Source organism: Pseudonaja textilis, chromosome 3 (assembly GCF_049901715.1).
Source record: "Pseudonaja textilis isolate UNSWEBS1 chromosome 3, rPseTex1.2, whole genome shotgun sequence".
Taxonomy (NCBI): Eukaryota; Metazoa; Chordata; class Lepidosauria; order Squamata; family Elapidae; genus Pseudonaja; species Pseudonaja textilis.
Genome location: NC_141992.1, coordinates 174,087,828 through 174,112,934, shown reverse-complemented (window position 1 = coordinate 174,112,934; position 25,107 = coordinate 174,087,828). Strand labels below are relative to the sequence as shown.

The 25,107-nt window shown below is 35.3% G+C and overlaps 1 long non-coding RNA gene across 1 annotated transcript in view; it reads left to right on the top strand.

Moving 5' to 3' along the window:
* The first annotated feature begins 7,137 nt into the window (after nt 1–7,137).
* LOC148126428 (uncharacterized) overlaps nt 7,138–25,107 on the top strand; it is a 90,549-nt gene continuing 72,579 nt past the window's right edge. Inside the window, exons 1-2 of the long non-coding RNA XR_015742628.1 lie at nt 7,138–7,185; nt 13,091–13,196. This is a non-coding gene — a long non-coding RNA (uncharacterized LOC148126428). The remainder of the gene's footprint in view (nt 7,186–13,090; nt 13,197–25,107) is intronic.

Genomic DNA, 25,107 nt, shown 5'->3' with positions numbered 1-25,107 from the left:
TGCTTCCATGCCCACCAAACCATGCCACACCACAGAACCGGTAGTAAAAAAAATTGAATCCCACCACTGGTTTGCTTGCAAGAAGAATTGTTAACTGGCTCAGGTTTCTCATATGAGATTCATACTGAGGGATTTCCTAGTCAAGATCAAATATTTGGTTAAACTTTTGACTTTCAAAGAATCGCATCTTTTGCAATTGTCTTGATTATCATTCTCCATCTTTAATAGCACTACTAGGATTGAGGGTGGCCTGATTAAGATTTTTTTTGTGAGAGCTACACATGAGGGTGATGTGATGTTTAAATTCAAAGTTGATTTGATTGAATGCATGAATCATATTGACTTTCTAAATCAGATTTAAATTCAATGGTTAAATTGAATCAGTTTTCTGAACCAATTTATGATTTAATTTGTTTTTGCATATACTGAGGGCCGTGTTGCTGACTCAAATCACCTTTCTGAATTGAATTGATGTGATTATTTGATTCAGCAATCCAAATTGGATCATTCAGAGCTGCTTTAATGAGATTTGCATGCTGCCAAGGAAATCTGCAGCAACACCAAGCATCTCCATTCCTTCAGAATACTTGAAGTGAAGAAAGGCCTAGAAGAAGAAGGGAGGAATCTGCTAATTGAGGAAAGAAATCTGCAGCTCAGACGATATATATAACAAGGGTGTCAAACTCAAGGCCTGCGGCCTGGATCCGGTCCACAAGGTGCTTAGATCTGGCTTGCTCTGCCATCTCTTTTCCACCACCACGGCCACCTGCAGCCTTCTGCCAGCAAAAACAGAGCACACCTACCCTGGCTGCCCAAAGTCAAAACAATCCTGAGGCGGCCCTCAATGAAATCAAGTAAAAACCCTTGTTATATAATATGGAGCTTTTGGTCTAGGCTGAATGGATTAATTCTGGCATTGCAGCTGTCCCTGTAAATAAGGTGAAAATAGTGGGTAAAGAGGCAAGTCTTTTAAATAGGATTTATTACATTGATTCCATTTCCCTTTCTTTCTACATAAATGTAATACCCACTTCTTCATGGCTTCTCATGAAATATTGCTACACCGTGTGAGAAGACCGGGTCAATACTCAGAATATCCCTAGAGCCTGTGAGCAAAAGATTCATGCAGAGGCAAAAATAATTCAAGGCCCTTTAATAAGCCTTCATGTTATTGTAGGGAAGTCCTGCAAAAGGAGCAATTTCAGCTTTATATATTAAAAAAGCAAAGGAAACAGAAATCGGGAATGCTTTGGGGAAAGAGAATATTGTATTGTTAATTGAACATAGAGTTTAATTGTTTATAATTGTTTTACTTGAAAACTGTTCCCTGTAAATGGTTTACATTTATTGCTATACTGTTAATTTTGGTGAGTCTACTCCAGGACTAGCCTGCTGATATACAGGAATTTCTTCATACCCAAAGATATAGTCACATAAATAAACAAAGAGAAAAAGTGAATTTTGGCTGTTGATTCTAGAAATGAAACAAAACATAAGCATCCCTGTTATTTTAAATGTAGATCATTCTTCCATTCAGAATATCCCAGGTGATATTATGAAGGTGGCTTTGTCTATTTTATGTAATTTTATGTATTTTGTGTATTTTATGTATGTTTTTGAAATGGAAACATGCTTTGAAAGAGTTAATTGGAATATTTCACGTGCTCCCTTTACCATGGGAGAAAACAGATGCCTTGGTTTGAACAATAGCTGGATACAATTTGCCTAACTGGGGTGTTCTCAGAAAGGTACCTTTTAAAAGTATGATGTGATTTATAATTTTGAATTAGAAAAGAAAAGGGAAAACCCTGGGCTCCTGATAGAACGGCTGGAAGTTAATAAGGTGTTAATTGAAGCACCAGCTGACAGTAGCACTTCTGGGCTTAGTTGACAACTGAATTTGATAAAGTGGAAAGTGGAAATAAAGAATGTTTACAATATTTATTGGAAAAAGAAAATAACAGAAGCATCATAATCAAGAAATAATTGATGGACACAATCTTGGGCATTATTAAGAGAAAATGGGTAAAACTGTAAATTATGGTTTCTCATTTCTCCCGGTGTATGTTCATTTGATGTAATCTCCATTAAATTTCATATTTTGTTGTATTCTTATATATATTTCCTCTATGTAATTTGGCTTGACGTATGCAGTTTTGCCATTTTACTCATTATACATGTTTGCTCTTTTTACTAATAATCACATAAATTTTGACTGGAAAATTACATTGCATGATTCAAAGAAGTACAAATAACAGTTTTGTTTGCATATTGGTACAGGAAATCTGAATAAAATAATTTCCATTTAATGAACCTATTTCTCTAAACATTAGGCTGATGGAAAAAAGTATGAATTCTTTCCAGTTTGGATTGTCATGTTTTACAAATGCCTTCTGATATTTACCATATTGATATGAGCACTATGAGCTTCATTATGAGGTAATAGTTATGAGCCTTCATTGGTGTATCCTTCATTTATTTACCTATTATATTAATATCCAGATTTTCCTCTAGTTACCTTAATTGGCATACCAGGAAAACAGACTTCATTTTATTCTTACAACAATCCTCTTGAACTGAGAAAAAGTGATTTGCTCGAAGTCACATAAGAATCTCCATGGTTGAATGGATATCTTGTACGTTTAAATTCCTGTCTAACATCAAATATAACCATACCGTGGTGATGCAGTGGTTAGAATGCAGTATTGCAGGCTAATTCTTCTGGCTGCCAGAAGAATTTAATTCTCACCGGCTCAAACCTTCCATCCTTCCGAGGTCAGTAAAATGAATCATATTGTTGAGGGAAATATGCTGACTCTGTAAACCACTTAGAGAGGCTGCGAAGCACTGTGAAGTCTAAATGCCATTGCCATTGTTCTCACAATATTGTGTATATCCTACAGCAACTGTTTCTCATACATGATCTACATTTACACATTTACATAGCAACCTTCAGATGTATTGAATTGCAAACTTCAAAAATCTCCTAAACACAAATGGAAATTGCCAGACTGGGAGAGGTTATTATAAATAACATTATTTCCCTCAAGAAAGACTTTGATTTACAAACACTTGTAAATTCACCAATAAAATAGAGGTTTACACTATGCTACATCAAACTATTGTATTTGGGGCAATCTCTACTAGTTTTAAAAGGTTCTGTTCTAAAAAAAATCAACTGATAATTGTCTAGAAAAGTTTATGAAGTATGAAATTATATATTCATAACTTGATTTGATTTTTCTATTTTTCTTCTCTCATGTCACATTCACAGTAGACCTTCTTCACTTTGAAATTATAGATCTCCTTCAGCATGCAACCGCTATGTAATAATCCTTTTACACTGTATTACAATTGCAAATTAAAGCTATCTTTAATTTAAAGGTACCCCTACCCCCATTTTCATTATATAATGGCTGTCACATCATAAATTATGTGGGTGTATAATTCTCCTGGGTACAAGACCTGAAACACTGGATGAAATGAAAGATACAAAGCCTGAATTTTGACATGAGAATAAATCAATAACATGCTGCATAAATATTGAGACATTGAGCATAAAACAGTTCATGTGAAAATGCAACTTATTTAATTCCCTTAATTTTTATTAAATCTGCACATATACTCCCGCTTTTTTACCCAAGGGCACAGTAAGCTGTGTGTATAAATGTGCTCAGTAGGAGAGCAACTTGTTTTTTATAAATTCCTCAAATTGGATTTCTGTTTTATATTAAATACAAGATAATATATTTGTTCACAAAATGTCTTTTCCTTTTGGGGGCCAGACTCAATGTTATGACAAAAATTGGTGTTGCTTTAAAAAGCCATTATATCCATCAAAGATAGGTTACCGAAAGAAGTAAAATACTTATTATTACACATCATAACAGCCACCAGAATAGCCTTTGCGCATGTATGGAAAACCCCAAATACTCCTAATGAACAACTAATAATACATAAAGTAATGAAAAGTGCTGAGATGAACATGCTAACAATGAATTCTTTTCAATTTGGAACAATTGGTATAAATGGTTAACAAACAAAACTAAGAAGTGAGACAAAAAGCCTAACTGAAATAAAATCCTTAAGAAAGTAAAACAAAATTCTGTACATTATATAAAGATATAAGAACAGTAATCATAGTTAAAGCTATTATTTAATATTAGACAAATGTAATATAATGTATTATATTTAAATGAAAAACCTGTATAGATGCCAAGAACGCTGTTGATACCATGATATTTTATGATGTAACAAAATATATATATATATATATATATATATATATATATATATATATATATATATATATATATATATATATAATGTTTTCTGAGGTTCTTGCGGGTATTTGTATGTGGATCTTTGGTTATTCGGGTTTTCTCCTGCGTAAGATTGGCAGTATCTAGGCAACGTTTCGATGAAGTCTCATTCATCATCTTCAGGCTTCTGTCTTCGGCTCTGTCCTTCTCTGATTATTCTGTTGTTGAAGTGTTCGGTTTGGTGATAGTTCTGGTATTTTTAAAGTCAATCTCATGTCCTGTGGCTTTGAGGTGTTGGACCAGGGAAGAGGTTGGTTCTTCTTTTTTGATTGAGTTCTTGTGTTCTTCAATGCGTGCACTTATTCTTCTGTTAGTTTGTCCAATGTATGTGGTGGGGCAGGCGGTGAAAGGGATTTTGTATACTCCTTGGTTTTCTAACTCGATTTTGTCTTTAGGGTTTCTTAGGATGGTGGATATTTTTCTGTTTGTGCAGAATGCTGTTTTAATGTTGTGTTTTTGGAGGATCTTGCTGATTTTGTCTGTAGTGCCTTTTATATATGGGAGGAGGGCTTTGTCATTCTCTTGTTCTCTGTCTTGGATTTTGGTTGTGGTTTCTTTTTGGATTAGGTGACACAAGCCTGAAGATGACGAATGAGACTTTGTCGAAACGTCGCCAAGTTACTTCTAATTTATATATATATATATTTTCTGAGGTTTTCACGGGTATTTGTATGTGGATCTTTGGTTATTCGGGTTTTCTCCCATGTAAAATTAGAACTTGGCATATATATATATATATATATATATATATATATATATATATATGTGTGTGTGTGTGTGTGTGTGTGTGTGTGTGTGTGTGTGTGTATCTTTGGCTATTCGAGTTTTCTCCCACATAAAATCAGAAGTATCTAGGTGACCGACTCAGCAGGCAGAGGAGGACCCAGGCCCATCCCCTATCCATCCTAGGGCACACAGGCAGGAGAAGATAAGGGAGAGATGTGGTCTACTCAGGAGGAGAGGGCCTTGATCCTCTTTATGGGCTGCAGGTGTGAGAACTGCATAAGAATTTGGACCTGCGTATTGGCAAACACTGGAAACAAAGCATGTTTTATTTTGGTTTGAAGTTATCTTGGTTGGAGCCTTCCAACACACTGTGCCTTGCTATCTCCTTGAATTTGATAAATACTTCTCCTGTTCCGTTGTGGAAATTTCATCATTGTACTTTGTTTGGTTTTTTATTTCACCTCTATCTGCTCATTAAATTTGGACTGTATTGCTTTCTTTTGAAGACTATTTTTGAGTATGTTTTATCTCCAACTGAATATTATTGAACAGTGGGTCCAAGTTGGAGGCATTAAAGGACATTTATTTACATTTTGGATTTTGTTATGTTTGTGGTACACTCTGGGTAATCACAGATACAAAGTCAACATTAAAATTTAAAATCCGTAAGTAAATTTTGGGGAGTAATCATTCCCATGAGTGGCTTCTTCATTTCAGTCATTTTTTTGTGACCTTGTGCAATTCTGCTTAATTACTTTTTCTGTTCCTACAGACATATTTATTTTTCTCTTTGCAAGGGAATCATTTTAAAATCTCTTTTCTTCCTGTTTCTGCATATCTGTAGTTAAGAAATATTGGTTTTACATATCTGGAAGGTGGCAGGTTTGGGAAAACTGATGTATACTTTATGTTTACAAGACTGCAAGAAAGCATTACTTCCACTGATATGAGACATTGCCACTTGGAGAAAAAAAATACTACTATTCTGTTCTGGACAGATTGTTTGTTCTCACCTATCTTGGAAGTAAATTCTATTACATTTCCCAATTTTTTCTACTCAACAGCTGAGTTCTATTCTTTCAATCAACACCATGCTAATGCAAGCAGGGGGTAATCATTTGTAGCATCATTTGAACAACTATATTTTAGCCTTATTTGTTTTGTGAGTTCAGCCTGTTCAGTTTACAGAGTGTTTGCATAAACCCACAAAAAGAGGTTAAGCCAGTATACAACAAGTCAGTTAAACATGGGTAGCCATGTCATGCAAACACAACCTGAGCATTACCCATTTCACTTGGCTATGGCTTAATTGCTTTTAATTAGATTTTCCCAAGAAGATTGTTTTGCCTCTCTGACACAAAGCAAGGTCATTTGTGTGTCATTGTTTTCCTCCAGGCTGTGAGGCATTAGTTTTTGGTTAATTTGCCAGGTATGTAAGGGAGACCAACAATGGGAGGCATTTTGTAGCAAATATTCCTTGAAGAAGGAAAGCAGGTGGCACATCATTATATCTGTCTCTGACATCCAGGTGTTCAGTAGGTGAACTTTGACATCAGTCTCTTTATATTCTGCTCCTCTGTCCTGCTCTTTCCTTTTGTCATTTGAACCTTAAAAGGCTGAGATATCAGCTTCTGCTGCTTAGACAGGATGGTTGCTATCATCCCTGGAAACTCATTAAAAAATAAAATCAGTTTCAATGAGTAATTCGTTTGCCTATGAATGCTATTTTAAAAACTATGCCATTCAAAGTCTTTTGAATGAATGAAGTCCAATTATTTAAATCTCTTGGGGACCAAGTGCTTTTGACAGTACTATTTTGAGTGACAGGATTCCTGGAAGGAATTACTTGATATTCACATCCACCTGAATGCCACCAATCTTGGTTGTTGATCACTATTGGCCAAATGGATAAGCAAGCTAAATGTGTCTTTCTTGGGATAGTGGTTAAATGTTGGATTTAAACCAGAGAGATCCACTACTAGTTTTCAGTCTAGATTCAACAAGGGATCTGTCAAAATTTGAAGAACCCTAATTTTGATAATAATAAAAATAATAGTCAAATATTTTTTTCTTTGCTCCCTAGGAGAGAAACATCTGCTGCTACCTCAGATTGAATTCTCAACCTTCTGAGTGAGAGGTAAGCATCTTCACTACTAGGCCATCCACCACTTGAGAAAATCAAACATAAGTTACATTGAAACTGAGACCAAGCGAAATCCAAGATGCCCCGAATATAGAATACCTGCTTTGCATGCATAAAATGCCAGATTTTGTTCTTGTCCAGGTAGAAATAAAGGCATCAGTTGAGGCATAACTTGGCTGAAATCACAGATGCTCTGGATTGCCAACTTCAACTATAGAATTTAATGGTTCCGAAGTCTAATTTAGTATACATTGTTTTTATATTCTAATGCGGAATTAGACATGTCTATCAGAGAAATCCTATATTTTCCGAAGTTCAAAATTAGTAATTCTCCTCAGAATAAGGAGAGTTTATCTACTTTATTTTAAAAAAAGCCATTAGCATTTTACATTCTGGTACAAAGTTGGAAATTATCTACATATGGTTTTAGTTTTTGAATGAAGATAGATATTAATGAAGATATTTCTAACAATAGTTTTTCCTTAAAAGTTTTAAAGATGTTTAATATTCTGTTTTAATAATATTACCTTTACCAGTAATGCACCTATGCCATAACAGGTTTTAAAATTATATTCCAGAGAATTTCACAAGCTTCGGTTTTTGTTGTTGCTTTTAGAATTCTGGTAAATGGTTGTTCTATTTAAAATATTTATGAGGTATATAGGAAAAACATTCAGAAAATAGCTTCTCAACAACAAAGTATGTTGTAGTTAATGTGCAAGAAAAAAACCTGACTAAACTTTATGATAGTCTCATACGAACAGAGAATGTAGCCATCTATAAACTGTACCACCATGTTTCACCTGTAGATCTATAAACAAATATTAGAAAATGTATTCAATAAAATCAAACCTAAGTAAGTACTATGCTTTTGGAATTTATTTTTCAAACAAGCCACCCATTCTGCACCAACATGTTATCTTTAAAAATATAGAAAATGACATGAGCCCAAGTGGATATTTATTCTTGGAAACTCTCCATACCTAATTTGAGATAATTGTACATTGCAATGATTTAAAAATTTGCACCAAGAGATAAACAGATGCATAGTCCATGCAAATTAACAACAATAAAAAAAGATTTTGAATAATTCTGTCAATTAGTACTTTTCAAAATAAAAACCAAGAGGTGTGAGCTAGTGACATATTTCACCTGGTGCTTAAGATTTTTAATGTTTCTCTTGTTGTTAAAGACACATACCAAATTCATATGCTAAACACATATTAAAAAAAAACCTCTGGCTTTTGTTTATTGAGGTGAGTTTACCCTGAATTTTATTAATGTGAACTAAAATAGGAACTAGAAAATCATAATAAGAGCCAAGCTGCAGAAATAATAAACTTTCACAATGTCCGCAAAATTAATAATTCAGAAGATCAGAAAACGGAGTGCTGTTTGAAATAGTGGTCAGCTTACAACCATTTGTTTATTAAGGTGTTGGTGTTTGGCAACTAGTATGTATTCACAATATTTGCAATGTCTTGGAGCCATGTGATTGCCATTTGCAGTCTTCCCAGCTAGCTTCCATCAAGAAAGTTAATGAGGGAAGCTGGATTCATTTAACATTTGCATGATCCACTTAATAATGTCTGTGATTCTTTTTAACAATAGCAAAAAGGTCATAAAATACTTATAAACCATATTGCTAAACAAAGGAAATTCTGGTCCAAATTGTAGTCATAAGCTGAGAACTAACTCTATTTTATTGTTAGAATATTAGCAAATCTGTATTTCTATAAATATACCTACAGTTTACCGGTCTATCTTGTACATTTGTGCAGGAGGGATGAACTGTTATACAAATAAGGGAAGAGTTTGATGAATTCTACCATCCACATCCTAGTGATGACCTTTCATAAGAACTTTCTGAAGAACCACTTGGTCTAAATATGAGTGGAGAAGAACACTAAGTTTGATTTCAAGAAAAATAAAAATGAAGACAATCAGGAGAAGAGAAAGGTCAGAAGAAAACAAGGACAGTCTAATAAAATGCATTTCTGTAATGTTTTCATTTTTTCATTCCTCTCCAAGTATCTAATTTTGAAGGAGTATTACATTTTTGAACTTGCAACTAATTTTGGTAATTGTTTTGGTTTAAGAATAGAATTTAAAAAATGACCTACCTTATACAAACCATTGATTTTGGCCTCCAAATATTTAGTGCCACATCAACTAATGAATCCCCTTACTCTTACATCTAATGTATTATTGACTTGAAAAGTAAGTTCTTGATGACTTTGTGGATATATCCATAGAGTTTTATTGGCCACTCCATGGAAATGGTTTGTCATTGCCTTTGTCCAACATGTTTTTCTACATCTCAGTGTAGCCTATAGCATAGTGGTTTTCTCTCCAAGGATCATCCAGGGGGAAACATATTGATATATTGGATCTATGCACCTGGGCAATGTTGCTGGATACCTTACAGCCAATTAGAAAATGTATTTCTTGAACAAATGTTACTTAAATCTGAGCTTGCTGGGGGTATAAACAAATATGCATGCATACATATCTACCTAACACATGAATTATTTTCAGTTTAAGGAAAGTTATGCAGAGCACAGGCAGGGAGTAAGTAATAAATACAAGAAATTACTGCTAAGAGGTAAGGTAATCTAACTAACCTCCATTCACTGTCTCTCTTGATACCAACTATTCATGTTCCTATCAATGCACTGCTTCATAGCTTGACTTTCATTCTTCAGCCAAGGGGTATGTCCATATCACAATGTGCTTCCAAATATGATTCTATTCCCATGGCTAAATGTGGCTCTTTATATAGCTGGAGCAACATCTTCCATGCAGGATAGGCATAGGATTACATAAAGCTACAATTGATTTGCATAAAGACTTGCTCTTCCTCATGGAACCTCTTGTTAAAATGTCCAAACAATATTTTCCCTTTAAGTTTCAGTTCTGTAAACACAACTAATATGTTGATATTGTGTACAAAATAATAACACTTTGGAAACATTAATCTTTTAATGTAGGCAGTAAGGCTAAAACATCTCTTATCCAAAGGCATATAAAGCTGCCTATCATATAGAGGCATTGAATGTGCTAGATTTTGTGATAGAAGGAAGATGATGAACTGTAGTTTGTATCAGGATACTGTTATGGCATAAGTAATTTCTTTGTAACAGAAATTGACCCCAAATCATTTCCATTCCTAGTCCAACATTTAAAAACATAATTGCTGCTTCTTGCATACAGTATTGACTTTGTACCTTCATACAGGGGGTGATTGATTTATGATGCAATTATGTATTCACACAGGCTGTCATTTGAAGTTGATCAATATCTTTGATTAATGTGTGCTTATTTTATTGTTTATGTTTGAAAGTACTGATGAAATAATTGAATTTCAGGGCTTGTTGTGTTGAGGACTGCTATTATGTTTATATACACATGTACAATATTCCCAATTCTTTATCTAAAAAGAGTATTTATTTTCATTGTTTCTATCTATCTATCTATCTATCTATCTATCTATCTATCTATCTATCTATCTATCTATCATCTATCTATCTGATATACTCCCAATTCTTTGTCTAAAAGGAGTTTTTGTTATTTTATTTTCATTGTTCTGATTTAAAGGGGCAACAATGAAATAATGCCAGGTAGCTCCTATATCATAAGATCTTCATTTAAAGCTTCTTAATTCTAACTCCAAATATAGGAGGCTACTCAATGATGAGGGGAAATGCTTCTGATTTATTCAGAGATATTGTTTATTGTGATATGTTTATATATTTTGTAGCTGAACTTTCACATTGTAAAGACTTATATTTGCAAAGCCTTTGACCATGTTTCTTTTCTAGTTCTGGTAACTTGCAACTCAACTTGAAAATGCCAGACTGGATAAAGCTGAATTGCAGCTCTTTTATTTGGTGATCAGTTTTACCCTCAAACCTTCATGAACAAAACATACCATTCTGTTTTTTCTCTCCATTGCTGACCTGATCTTTTCCAGAACATTCTAGATTTTCCTTCTCTGAGCAAAACATGCATGGAATACCTTTTCCATACTTGTCTTTGCTTTTTGGTTATAAGAAAAACATCACTATCTGACTTCAGCTAAGAAGGAGAGATTTAGAATGTAAAAAAAATGAGGTGAGAGTTCTACAATGAGAAAATGCCAACTGCAAAACTCGAGATAAAGTTTTAAATTATTTAAGTACATATATGTTTTTAATACAGTGGTACCTCAGTACTTGTTGTTCATTGGTTCCAAGATGTATGATAAGTACCCAAAACTAGGGTACCAAACATTTTTTCCCATAAGGAATAATATAGTGAGTCATAATACAGCTGACACTGAGAAGTGTTAGCTTGTGCATTGAGTACCAAACAAACAATGAGTACTGGAACAAAATTTTCATGTCAAAATATGTTGAATACCAATGAGTTTCAAAACAGTTGAGTACCAAGGTATCACTGTATGTTTATATATCCTTTTTTTAAAAAAAATCATTGTATTTTGTAAAAATGAGTTTTATATTTTATTATGTTTGTCCGTAAAAAGTCTACATTTAAGGCAATCCACTCATAGATAACAAGTGCAGACAAGTCTTCAGTTCATTGAGTGGAAGGAACCATATATTTATCTTTCATATGTTGCAATATTTTAATCCCAGGGTATTAATCACAATTGTTTATTTTCATTATATATACAATATTATTTTTGTTTTCTAATTATTTTATTTTTTGTAAAAAAAAAGCTTTAGACTAAAGGTAAATTCTCTTCAGCTGACCATGTTCAGTGATGACCACATGGCCATATTCAGGTGTTATACCTGCTTTATTTATTTATTATTATATTTTGGAATTTCCCATCTCCCCCATAGAGGAACTATGGCCAGCATACAATAAAATATTGAAACATGAAAAAATATTAAAAAGTTAAAATTTAAAAGAAATTTATATTTTACATTTACCACTGTAAACATCTGGTAGGTTTTTCTCAACTTCTTGGTTGAGTCTACAGCCAGGACTTTTAAGATATGCATATTTAAAAAGCTAATTTAAAAAAATAGTCCTATCAGAAGAAATGGAAACCACAGGGGTGTTCAGAGGCTACAGTAATAAAAAAGTCAAGATTGAAGATTTGCCTGAAATCTAGATTGATATTAACTATTCAAAATAGGGCAAGCCAGGAAACAGATTCGATAATTTTGACTTGAACTGCATTTTATTGATATGTGCTTGGGTAACAATCTTGAAATCTGTCAGTCTTCCCTTTACACCCTCTTTTATCTAATGGATAAGGCACCAGTTGGGTGACTTTTACCACTCACTCTCTCTCAACCCAATTCACAGAGCTTTTGTTATTGTGGGGAAACTAGAAGGTAGAAGGTGGATTTGCTTGCCACCTTAAGTTATTTGTAAAAATAGTGAAGGTGGGGTAAAAATAAATTAAAAAAAAGAATGGTACCCAGGCATTGCCCCTTTCCATCATTATCTTGAATTTCCAGCAGGCCTTAAAGAAAAATATCTACCATGAGTCACCCTACCTGTTGTATATTTTCACAAAAAGGCCACAGAGGTTAATAGCAATTAAGGAAGATTTTTTATTTTATGTCCAAATCAATAATGCATGCTTTTGTGTTTTCCTTTTGTCAAAAAACAATAGCCACCCCAAATTTAAAGGAGTGTAGCTGCAAAATATTTTACTGAAGCTAAGTATAACTATTTTACTGAAGCTAAGGGGGCGTGCATAAGCACACCAACGTGCCTACCGTCCCTGTCCTATTGTTTCTTTTTTATTTTTCTTCTATATACCCATTCCATGTATCCATAACTATATGTATACTTATACCTGTTATCTTATAATTGCTTGACTAAATCAATCAATCAATCAATCAATCAATCAATCAATCAATCAATCAATCTCTTCCAGGAAAAAGAGTCTGTCTGCAAAATTCAGTTATGACTGGCTGGGGAATTCTGGGAGCTGAAGTCCTCAAGTCTTAATATTGTCAAGGTTGGACACCCTGGACTATATGGTACATCTAATTCTTAATAAATAAGAATGTGACATTTATAGCAAAGATACGTTTCTGTCAGCCCCCATCTTTTAATGAAGGGTTCATCATTTCATTTCTATGGTAAATTGTAGTACATTTGCAAACAAAGTATTTTGTGTATGGGGAACAATATTTTGCAAGGTTCTTGGCATCTTATTTTCACCAGCTATGATTTTCGAAAATATTAAATAAAATGATTAGAATATGATTTCCATTTGCATATTCTCTTTTTTTTTCATTTTATTCAACTACTCATTTTATTCAACTACTGCAAAAGGCTATTTAATTTGAATTGGGAATTTAATCATATGGAAATATGATAGCCTTAAGTATATGGCAGTTTCAGCTCATTTTGTGTGTTTCAGGAAAAGTTTCTTCATAATTATTGGGTCACAAAAACAAATTTGTATCAAGAATGATGAAATTTATTCAGAACATTCCTCTGCAGAAACAACTTTGGTTCACATAATATCATTTCATGTTAGCGTTCCACAGTTCTTTTATCTTTCTGTTTTTCTCTTTCTTCCTATTGTTAAAAATTGAGCCCTCTGTGAAATGTTATTGTCTACACTCCTTTTGAAGTTTGTGAGGGACTATTTGACAACCATTTACCAGAATTCTAAAAGCAGCAACAAAAAGGTAGCTTGTGGAATTTTATGGAATATACTTTTAAAACCTGCTATGAAAATATGCATTATTGGTAAAAGTAATAGGACTAAATCAAAATATTAAACATCCTTTAAATGGTTTAAAGAACAATAATATAAAAATGTCCATAGTTCGTTCAAAAACTAAATCATAAATGGAAAATTAACTTTATACCAGATTTTAAATCTCTTATGGGTTTTTAAGAACCAATAAGCTGTCTCTATTCTGAAAGAGTTTTTGATTTTGAACCTTGGAAAGTACAGAATTTATGTGATAAAGATGTTGAGTTCAGCACTGGAATATAAGCACAATATAAAAAATAAGCACTGGAATATAAGCACACAGAAGCCTTGCCTTTTTTTTTAATGTGCATGGCACCTTGCTTGTAGTGCAAAGATTTAAATTTTAATTACACTGGCATTGCCACCATTCTGACTTTTGACTTTAGAAATATTAAATTAATGACAATATTAACAGGGAAAAAATGCCTGCCATGGAGAACATTGGTGTGTTCATGTATGTGAACAATTTATTTTATTTCTCCTTTTTTATAGAATGGGATGCAGAAATTACATGGATTCTGTTATTTTTATATCTGATCTGCACAGTTCTTTTATGGATTGAACTTATGGCTTTGAGGAAATGTTTTCAGTCTGAAATAATGAATGATCTAGCCAGCTATATAGTATTTTTGTTTTAAGTGAAGATCCCTACTGAGTATTACTAACACGTGTTCTTCCCATTCCACTTATCTATCTACAGCTCACTCAATGAATGCCTTTTCTTCCAAGGGATTTCTTTTAATGTTCCATTCCTGAAGTGGAACAAGTTGTGAATTTCAACATGGGAGCCAGAAACAGTAGAAAATTCGATGCTCTAGAATAGGAGACAGCAATTGTTTTTTCTCCATTCAAATGCTACAGTTCCTCAGGAGGCAATTAATTACGGGCTGCATACTGGTGGTGGGGCAAGTTAAGATGCTGTTAGGCTCAGAGTCAAAAAGAGAAGGAGATATGAGAAAACTTTTTTATCTGACACTCTCTCCTGCCTATTTGGAAGTGATCCATCCCAAAGATTTATACTACTACCTATGGCAAAGTAAGGTCAGTCGGTATTAGTAATTGTTGTTAATCCAACAACATTGGTTCCATAATACTTTAAACCATTGGTGTTGATAGCCTCTCTACTTCATTCTTCTGAGAGCCCCTTCCTTCCTTCACACACTAGCAACAAGATGTGGGAAAAGGAGAGATAACTTTTACTAATGGTCTTGCAGAAGGTGTTTAAAATTAGCTCACACACAATATCAAGTATGCTGAGACTTTTAGTCCAGATATTACTGACTTCTGAAACATACAAAAAAGGATAGCATACCATATTAATGGATAAAAACAAACACATGGATGATTGACCATATCAACCCAGAGTTCTCATGAGAAGGCACAGATGACCAGACATAAATGACCAAGGTCAAATGATCATATATGATACATTACATAAAGAACCAGTTCTGTGGAGAAGGCTCTAATGATGGGAGAAATGGAAGGAACAAGAAGAGAAGGAATAGTAGCAAGCTCAATTATTCCATTGATGAATGCATCATTTCAAAACCTGAAGTATCAACTTTGGGACAGATTGTGTGGTGTGATGTGGCCACTAAGTGTCAACATTGAGTTGATGGCGCATAATCATTTTAAAATCCCCTAAGAACAATTCCTTGATAGCTTTTTATTTTTAGGACTGGTATCCACCCTTTTATAGATAGGTTGGATTTATTCCAAAATGATATAAGACAATTTTGCAATATTCCACTTCTGATTTCCAATAAATCTCCATTTATTATTGTTTTAATCACTGTCTCTCTCATGTGCCCTATATCAATTTAGGCTTACAAAACACATACGATGCCCAGAGCTACACTGTGGTAAGATGGCTAGCAGACAAATTTAATAAATAAAAAAATAAACAATCTGTACTAAAACAGTTTTGAGTACTCTTTATTGTATGGATATTGACCAAAGAAGATCCTTGTGATTAGTTCCAGGGATCCAAAAGTAATCTTAAATGGCATCATGGGTTAGGTTTAGAGATTACTCCATTAAATCACAGAAAGTTTTTTAAAACCAAGAAAGAATTCTGATAAATGTATTCTTTAAAAAATGTCCTTCACTGTACAACTGCACAAAGTGATACTTGCATTTAATAATGACACAAATAGACTTACCGTTATATGTACTGGATGAGAATAGAAATGTTTTCCAGACAGGGAAGCTTGGGGAAACTTTTTTCCCTTGTAACTCCTGAAAGTTTTCTACTTCTCCAAGTTAATCCTGGTTTTTCATTGAATTTGTCCAGAACTTCAAACTCTTGCAATCTAATCTAGCAATTAGCATGGATGAATCCTATAATTGGCCACATTAAATATATACAATTAAATATCTTGTCAAGTATGGGAATTGGTTAGCATTTTTTCCCTTAGAATAAGATAAATCAAATGCATTTGCAGGGTTTTTTCTTCTTCTAATGCTTATTAGGTCATCTCTCCATGAGAGGAGTGAAATTTTATCACTCCTTCTTCTGTTGTATTCTCATATCTGCCCTGGAGATTTTATGACTTTTCCAAACAGCATAAGCATTCCCTCAAGGGCACTGAATTAATACATAAATTATTTGAATTAATTATCTAATAATTTGAATTAATTAATTATCTAAAGGAAGTAGCATCTGAAGGAAGAATTCTAATCTGGGGTATATTAAATTCAAGTTGGAAAAAAATAAATGTCTTCTATTTCTTAAAATTTGTGTTGTAGGATACCAAGATAATTTCACACTATGATTAAAGATAAACAGCAATTTTTCCCTTCAAGCATTATTTACAATTTTAATCTATAAAGTTCTAAATAGGTTTGGTCCTGATTATTTTGGGGATCACCCATCTTGATATGAATTTGCCAGGATGTTAAAACAGATTAGCATTACACTCAGTTTGTACCCTTTTTAAAAAAAACAAGAGAGACAAAAACTTCAGCCAATGTTAGTATAAGGATTTTAACTTTATGCAGTATTTTTAATTTTATATATCATTTTTAAAATGCATTACTATTTACATAAATAAAATAAGTTTAATTTTTTAATCAAAATTCAATGGTAGTTTTATGATACTTTTGCCAATGTAAGGCAAATTCATAGTTTTCTAAATCCAATCTAAGAGTTTTAATAAAAAAGGATGATGGCCCATCCCACAAAATATTCTTGAATGTTTCTAGGTATGTATATAAGCACATGCTCACACAAAAATGCACCTAAAGGCTCGTGGTTCTCATTTTAGGAGGATGGTCATGGAATATTTAAATTTTGAATTCATACACTGTATGGATTTTACCTACTGTGAAATTTAACATTTCCTGCTGCTTCCCTTTTAAAGATTCTAAAGTATGAGTTACGCACAAAGAACCCCCTTCCCCAATGTAATATTATACTTATTCATTCCTATGAATATCTGTAATTTTATACTGCATTTCAACAACCTTTTTTACTTTTTCATCATCATCAGGAGAGATGGTGGATCTGTAGGAAAATATCCCTTAGATATAAAACAGGGGTATCACACTGGCATCGTCATGGCAGCATCAGGTGACATATAGCGACTTCCCCCCCACTTCGCTAAACAGGGTGTGGGCATGGCCAGTGTGTGATGCATCTGGCCTGTGGGCCACAAGTTTGACAAACATGGACCATCCATCTCAATTGTTATCAGGATCATGCTTACACTTTTATCACAGCCAATGGAAGGTGTTATTCTACGGCTAACTTGGATATAAAGCCTGTTTTTTTTTTTTTGAGGGGGGCAATGCGAAAGCCAGGAGATCTGCATTCCTTCAAATATAAACTACATCTGATATTCCAAGTCCACCACCTTTTCCTCTCTTCAATCTCGGAGAGACAAGGAGTAGTGTATTTCCAATGAAAATGAGAGAACATTGAAGATAGGAAAGAGCTCCTGCTTTATTTTCAAACAAGAGAAATGAGATCTATCCTACACTCCCTTTGGGCTGCTCCTATATTCATATACCTGAGAGTAAAGCTACCTGAGCTCAGTAGGTCACCCATAGGAATACAGGCACGTATAAGATTGCACCAGTAAAAATGGCGATGCATCATTAAATGCTTTTCTACCTTTGTTTGCAGCTCTCATCCCATGGTTTCTAATGCAAGCATCAATATGTGTCTATCTCCTAACAGTGAAAACCATGAACCGATCATTACTTTGGGCACAAGAGGATATTTACTCTTCATTAAGAGTTATGCTTCAAATTTCAATTAAAGCTGAGTCACATTGGTTCCTTTCTTATTGACTAGGGTAATGAAAGAGGTACTTATGCTCATTATATTGTTAGATAATGGAATAATAGTGGTGCTGTTTATTCTCTAGTTAAGTTACAAAGAATAAGATTTAAAAGTCGTGTGCTTGTTTTGCCAGCATTTTACCTTATGAGAGCATTTGTTCTGTTTGTTCTGAACTGCTATCTCTTCTTTTTTTAAAAGACTTTGCCATTGGATCCTTTAAGGAATTTCATTGTTGCAAAATGGCCAGTTCTTTGTGAGGCATATTTCAACAAAAGGACTATGAAGGTGAATCACACATGGTTTTAGAATTGTTATGGGAAGGGATGTCGATGGTAACGGGAAATGCAGCCTGTTAAGTTAGGGCTGACCTGGAGCATGGTTAAAATGAATCAAAGTAATAAAGACAAAGAAATTGTTAGATGGTTGAGTTGCCAGGCTTCTGAGCTCTAAGGGGGAAAAAAGGCAAAACCAATCCCACTTCAGAGATGATGTTCAGTATCTGTCAGCCTGACCTACTTCATAGGATTGATGCCAGGGCAAAATGGAAAAGGACTCCCCTCACCTTGAGCTCTTAAGAATAAAAGGTCAGCCCTAGAGATAATGAGTTAAGTGTGTGAGAGTTGAGTTGAATGTCAGACATTGAATGTCTGCCATTCTGCAAAATGCTTGTTAAAAAGAACAAAAAGAGTAAGATCTTTCCCAACTTGATTCCATCCAGACATGTCAAAGGCTACCTTGGCTGGGAATAAAGCAAGTTGAAGTCCGATCCATTTGGAAGGCACCAGGTTGAAAGCTCATTAGTATATATGGGTTCCATAACAAAGATACTTTTAACACACTTTTGACAGTACACTTGAAAGTATTCTTTTGTAGAATAGGCCACACTTTTACTCAAATTGCCCATTTATTTTCTGTTTCTTTTAGACAAGAGAAAAGTGGCCAAGTGTCTAAAGTTTAGTAGCATGCAAGCTTTCTGAAAAGTCAATTGGATCCGTGTCTGTACATCTAAAAGGCAGGATTTTGTTGCCCAGTTGTCAGTTTGTTCTTTGTACCAGTACTTGAATAACAAGCATTTAATAACTGTGTCACCTATTCATCTCCATTCTTTCCAGGCATGTAGCAATCACTTCCATGTGTATTAGAACTTGATTTAATTTGGAGAACTCCATTCTGCTCAGCTCCATCTCATCATGCCAACTGGCTTGCCTGTACGTGGGGCCACAGTAAAGTTTTTGATTTGGGATAGCTATCCATTTTAGAGAGTTTTCTTCTTTTTCTTTTTAGCTTTGATTCCGGGATATACATACATATCCTTTCAGCTATTGGCATCTGTCTGACAATTCCAAGATCTCTCTTGTTCTCATTCCTTAAAAAAACAAAACCCAGATTATCTCTAATTACTTTCCCTTTTGCGGGTTGTAATCACTGTTCTTTCTTTCCCTCTTGCTAATAGCTAACACACAATATCCTGAAACAATGTTAAGTCCAGACTATTACAGAGCATGCAAAATGGTGATGAGGCTGCCAGCATAATTTACTATTTGTGCCAGCCTTTCTGCACTTAACCCCACTAAAAAAAAAAAAAAAAACCTTAGAAAAATGTTGAATGGTACTTAATGCAAAATGCTGAATTCTTTGAGGCACTGTTGAAGAATTTGCCTCAATTTCTCTGCTCATAGATACGTTAGAGAATTTTACACACAGCTCTAGGTAAATTGTCTCTCTATGCTAATTATTTCTTAATAGAATTTTGAATTTCTAGTATTTTCTTAGAATAGGATAGAATGCTGGGTTTTAGTTCAAGGTCTCCTATGTATAGAAAATGTTTTTTTTTAAAACACCCCCTGTAACAATACTACCACTGAATTCCTGCAGGTTTTAGCTTCAATACCCTAGATCTTAAGACTATGAAATTGCTTCAAAGGTGACTGTTTCATGACAGCATTCAGCCCATATGGTACCAAGCAACTGAACCCTGAACCAAATCTAAAAACCTAATTTTGAGATCCAAACAGGGGATAAAGGTAGACATAACAAGCTGCACTTTCTCTTTCAGGTTATTTTCATCAATTTAAAAAAAGATTGCAAAAGGCAATGCTGCACAACATGCTAATGACATACCCAAATATTTCAGGTATTTGATGAATGATGCAGCATAGCCATGAAACTCAACTACAAAACATAATAATCCAAGCTGGAATCTTGCCCATGCCATAAATTCTTTAAATGGATTAAATCTGTTCCCCCATCTTCTGTATAAAAGGAAAACAATGCCGATGTATTTTACAGGATAGACCTTCACTGAATTAGAATGACAAACACAGCATTTTTAAATGTTCCTTGTGCAATACATATTGTATGCTAATTTAGACTAAGGTTGTATTAATTTTAAAAATCCTTGGTTTGGAGAGCAGAAATTCCAGTTCTTGATAATACTGGTAGTCCTTGAGTTATGACCACAATTAAGCCCAACATTTATGCTGCTGAGTGAACCATTTGTTAAACGAGTTTTGCTCCATCTTTTATTACCACAGTTCTTCAGTGAATCCTTGCATTCATTAAGCAAGTTACATGGTTGTTAAGTGAATCTGGATTCCCCATTGACTTTGCTTGACAGAAGGTCACAAAAGGGGAATCATGTGACCTCAGGACACTGCAACTGTCATAAATACGAAGCAATTGCCAAGCATCTGAAGTTTACTCATGTGACCTTGGGGTTGAAAGTGAGAAACGGTTGAAAAACGGTTGAAAAATGGTCATAAGGTTGAAAAACAGTCATAAGTCACTTTTTTTCAGTGCTGTTGTAACTTTGAATGGTCACTAAATGAACTGTTGTAAGTAGAGAACTATCTGTATTACCTGATACTCTACCACTCCTTTTTCCCCCTATGTTCTTCTTTCCCAAACTGGACTACCAGCTGCACTGGGGCAAATCACAATGTATCTCAAATGTATCTGATTTGAAATGCCATTCTAGGTGATTCTTACATTTATGTAAGATTCTCAGACTGGTAGAGATTGCCCTTTTGTTTCATCTACAATATCATAAATGCCTGCCTTCAGTTCAAATAACATGCATGGCTTCAAATAGAATAACCATATCTTTGTGTGTTTTTCTTAGTTAGTCCTTCATCCTGTTCCTCTATATTAGGGGTGTCAAACTCAAGGCCTCGGGGCTGGATCTGGCCCACGGGGTGCTTATATCTGGCCCATGGACCCATCCTGGAAATGGCAAAGGACTTGCCTGCTGTGCTTCTGCCACTGAAAACAGAGCTTGGGAGTGTCACGCGTGCCTTCCGCGAGCTCCATTTTCTCTGGCAGAGTGTTGTAGGAGGCCATCGCAGCCGAAATGGAGCTCAGGAGCCCATTTGCACTGGCAGACTCTCAGACCACCACAGGTGCCCCCCAGCATGAGTGACATCATGCTGGCCATGCCCATCTTGGCCACAGGCACCCTGGCCCTCCAAGGTCAAACACAACCCTGACATGGCCCTGAATGAAATTATCCTTCCCATAAGTCTAAAGCCAAATTTCTCTAGTTTGATGCCTTCTATGGGCCTATCTCCAACCTTTTGGGGGAACATAGCTGCACATCTGGTAGATACTGGCTTGAGGACAGATGTAATAAACCAGTGTTTCTCAACCTTGGCAGCTTTAAGATGGGCAATTCAACTCCCAGAATTCCCCAGCCAGCCATTCTGGGAGTTGAATTGCCCATCTTAAAGCTGCCAAGGTTGAGAAACACTGTAATACAGGGGCCGCCAACATTTTGGAACTCAGGGACCACCAAAGTCATGATTTTAAATCCCAGGGACCATTTACCGGTTCTGTGGGCATGGCCTAATTTGTGGGTGTGGCTTGGTGGTCATGTGGCTGGCTGGGCATGGCTTGTATGTAACTATTATATTTATATAAATATTGAAATTTTTTATTTTTTAAAATAGCAACTTTTACCCAAAATCAGGCAAAGCAGGCAGGCAGATTGAGTTGCTCACAGAATCATTCAATGATCTATTAACCTGCTATCGGCTAGCTCAGCCTGTCACATAAAATTTGCTTGCCATGAGTCTGCACTGAATAATACAACCTTCAATCCTAAAGGAGGTTCAGTTGATCTTAAAAGCAAAGCCAAAGATCCAACCATTTCCTGCTTCCTAGCTAATCTAAATCTCCTGGCACAGCAGGAAAAATAGCAATTTAGCAGGCAAGTTTGTGGGTAAGGAGTGAGTGGGTGGGGAGGGTTCCTGTGGGCCACGAGGGTGGTGCAGCCTTATGTTTCTGCGCAGCCTGGATTAATTGCTTTGGCGGGGTGTTCTGGGGGTGAGATTTCTCTGCGGCTCACCAAAATTTTCTTGTGGCCCACCAGTGGGTGGCGGCCCACTGGTTGGTGACCGCTGCTATAATAAACCATTCCTCCAAATATATTTCTAATCTTTAAAAAAGATCTTCCACATTCCCAAAAGTGCCATTTTGTAAATGTGGTGATTTGGCCAATAGACTGAGGAATTGGCTAATCATCTAACATCATCTAAACTGAATTTTTACCAGTGGGGGATTCTGTAGGAATTTTTCCTGCCCTCAATTAGTTTTGCTTAAGGTGTATTTTATCTATCAAATTACTGCATAACTAACATATTTTCCAATAATCTCCTGCAAAAACCATTCTTACTAGGCTGCAATCTCAGATCAATCCATTTTGTCCCTTTTTGCAAACTGCTGTCCCAAAATTACTATACTTTTCATCTGTTAATGTGTGTAGGAAGAAAGCAACAACTGCCACCTATCAATATAAGTAAATTAGAAATGGCTCACCTAAGGCATACACATAGGGGGGAAATGTATTTAAGAAACACTTGCTACCCTCAACTGGAAAATGACAGCCATTCTGGTAAAATGCTTGTATTATTTACTTTGAACTAGTAGCTATAGCTACAGCTTGAGTATTGTCAAATCATTTCCATAATCTTGTTATAGGGCAGGCAATAAAAGAAAAAGCACTTGAATGAATGAAATGGTCTAACAGCACCTGACACGTTTAATGGTATGACACTGATATGTAGATATCCTATTTTTCCTGTCAAAACAGCACTGTTTTCTTTGAATTCAACAGATACAGGCTGTCTTTGAACTCAAGTATCATTCCTGGTATAAGACTCTTGAAGAAGAGTAGGGTGTTTGTTTGTTTTTTCAATTTAATCATGACAACTGACACTTTTATGATTTAGGAAAACAGTTACAGTTGTTGTTGCTGGCCACGTTAAGGCAGTTGCAAGAAACATCACCTATAAATTAAAACATTTGCAGGTCTTGGGTGTGGGTGTGGAACACACTTGTACCTAGTTTGAAGATTGTTCCCTGTAATCATTAACAGGAAGAGCTTTTTGAGATGGCATATTACTTTATTTCAGTCTCATAAATCTTTCTACACTACCACCCCAAAAAACAGTCACTTTCCCAATGTGGCTCAAATTATATGAAATCCTTAAGGCAGGAGAAGTATTTGATTGAGAACACCTTAAACCAGGAGTCCCCAACTCCTGAGCCATGATCCGATGCCATGATCCGATGCCCATTCACATGAAGTTTTGTTTGTAAAACCTCCCCTTTTCCACCACTGCCGCCACCTTTGCCAGTCCACCAAACCAGAAAGGTTGGAAAACAGTGCCTTAAACCACATCATCAATAGCGTTGCTTTTGTACTAAAAAGATATAGGGGCAGGTTATAGGGAGATGCATCTTATGTGCTAAATGAAAGACAAATTCCAGTTTTCAGAAGCAATGAGAAAACTTCATTTTTTAGCTCTTGATTTGCTAAGGTTGGAGTACTATTTATATTTCTGGTCTCTACATCTTCAAAAACAAAGCTGCACAAAGAGGTGGATCAAGGGGTGACACAACTTACAGTATGTTTGAATTTTTATTGAAAGGCATACCTTAGGGTTAGACACAATCATATGTATAGTTTTTTTACAGTACTACAATCTGAAGTGCACTCACTGTTGTGAAATGCTGGGGGGAAATATTTCACACAATATATATTTAACTGGTGTGGAGGTGGTCCTCAACCTGGATAACCATAAAAGAAGATTAGACAAATGCATGGAGGATAAAGTTCTCATTGGCTATCAGCAACGAAGCTGATAGGTTCCAAGCTATGGAATTAATATTATGAATGAGAGGGTGCTACTGTTATCATCACATATTGTTACTGTTTGAGGGCTTCCTAGGGCACATGCTTGGCTGATCTAGGAGCAAAATGCTGGACTAGATCATCTTTTCATTGGATCTTGCACAGCTATCCATATATATAAAAGCGAAATGCCACTCACACATCATCACAAAATCTCCAGAACCGTAAAGCCTACAAACTTGAAATTTGGCACGCATGTTCCTCTTGGCTTCTAGGTGCTTACTAAGAAAGGATTTTTTTAAATGACCATCAGAGCATAACACTCCCCGTCCCCAACTGAAAAGAAATCTGTTCCAAATGAAAAACACAAGCAGTGGAGGGGCGTTTTAGTGTCAGAGCACCAAGCAGCTTTAGTACAGAACAATTGAGCTAAGCCACTCCCAGGCTCCTTGCTGTCTCCTTCTTGCTCACACAGCAAATTACTATTTCAGATTCCATGTTTCAGTTTCCAGACACCTTTAACTCTCTCACACACTGACAGGACACTAGCCAGATGAATACCGATGGATGCTGGTAGGCAGAGGCACAATTTTTCCCCCTTATTTTCCTCCCCCAAAACTAAGCCTGATCATATAGTTTTGTAGTGAAGCACAGGTATAGAGCTAGTTTATTATATTATAGTAAACCAAATACCGTATATACTCGAGTATAAGCCGACCCGAATATAAGCCGAGGCACCTAATTTTGCCTCAAAAAACTGGGAAA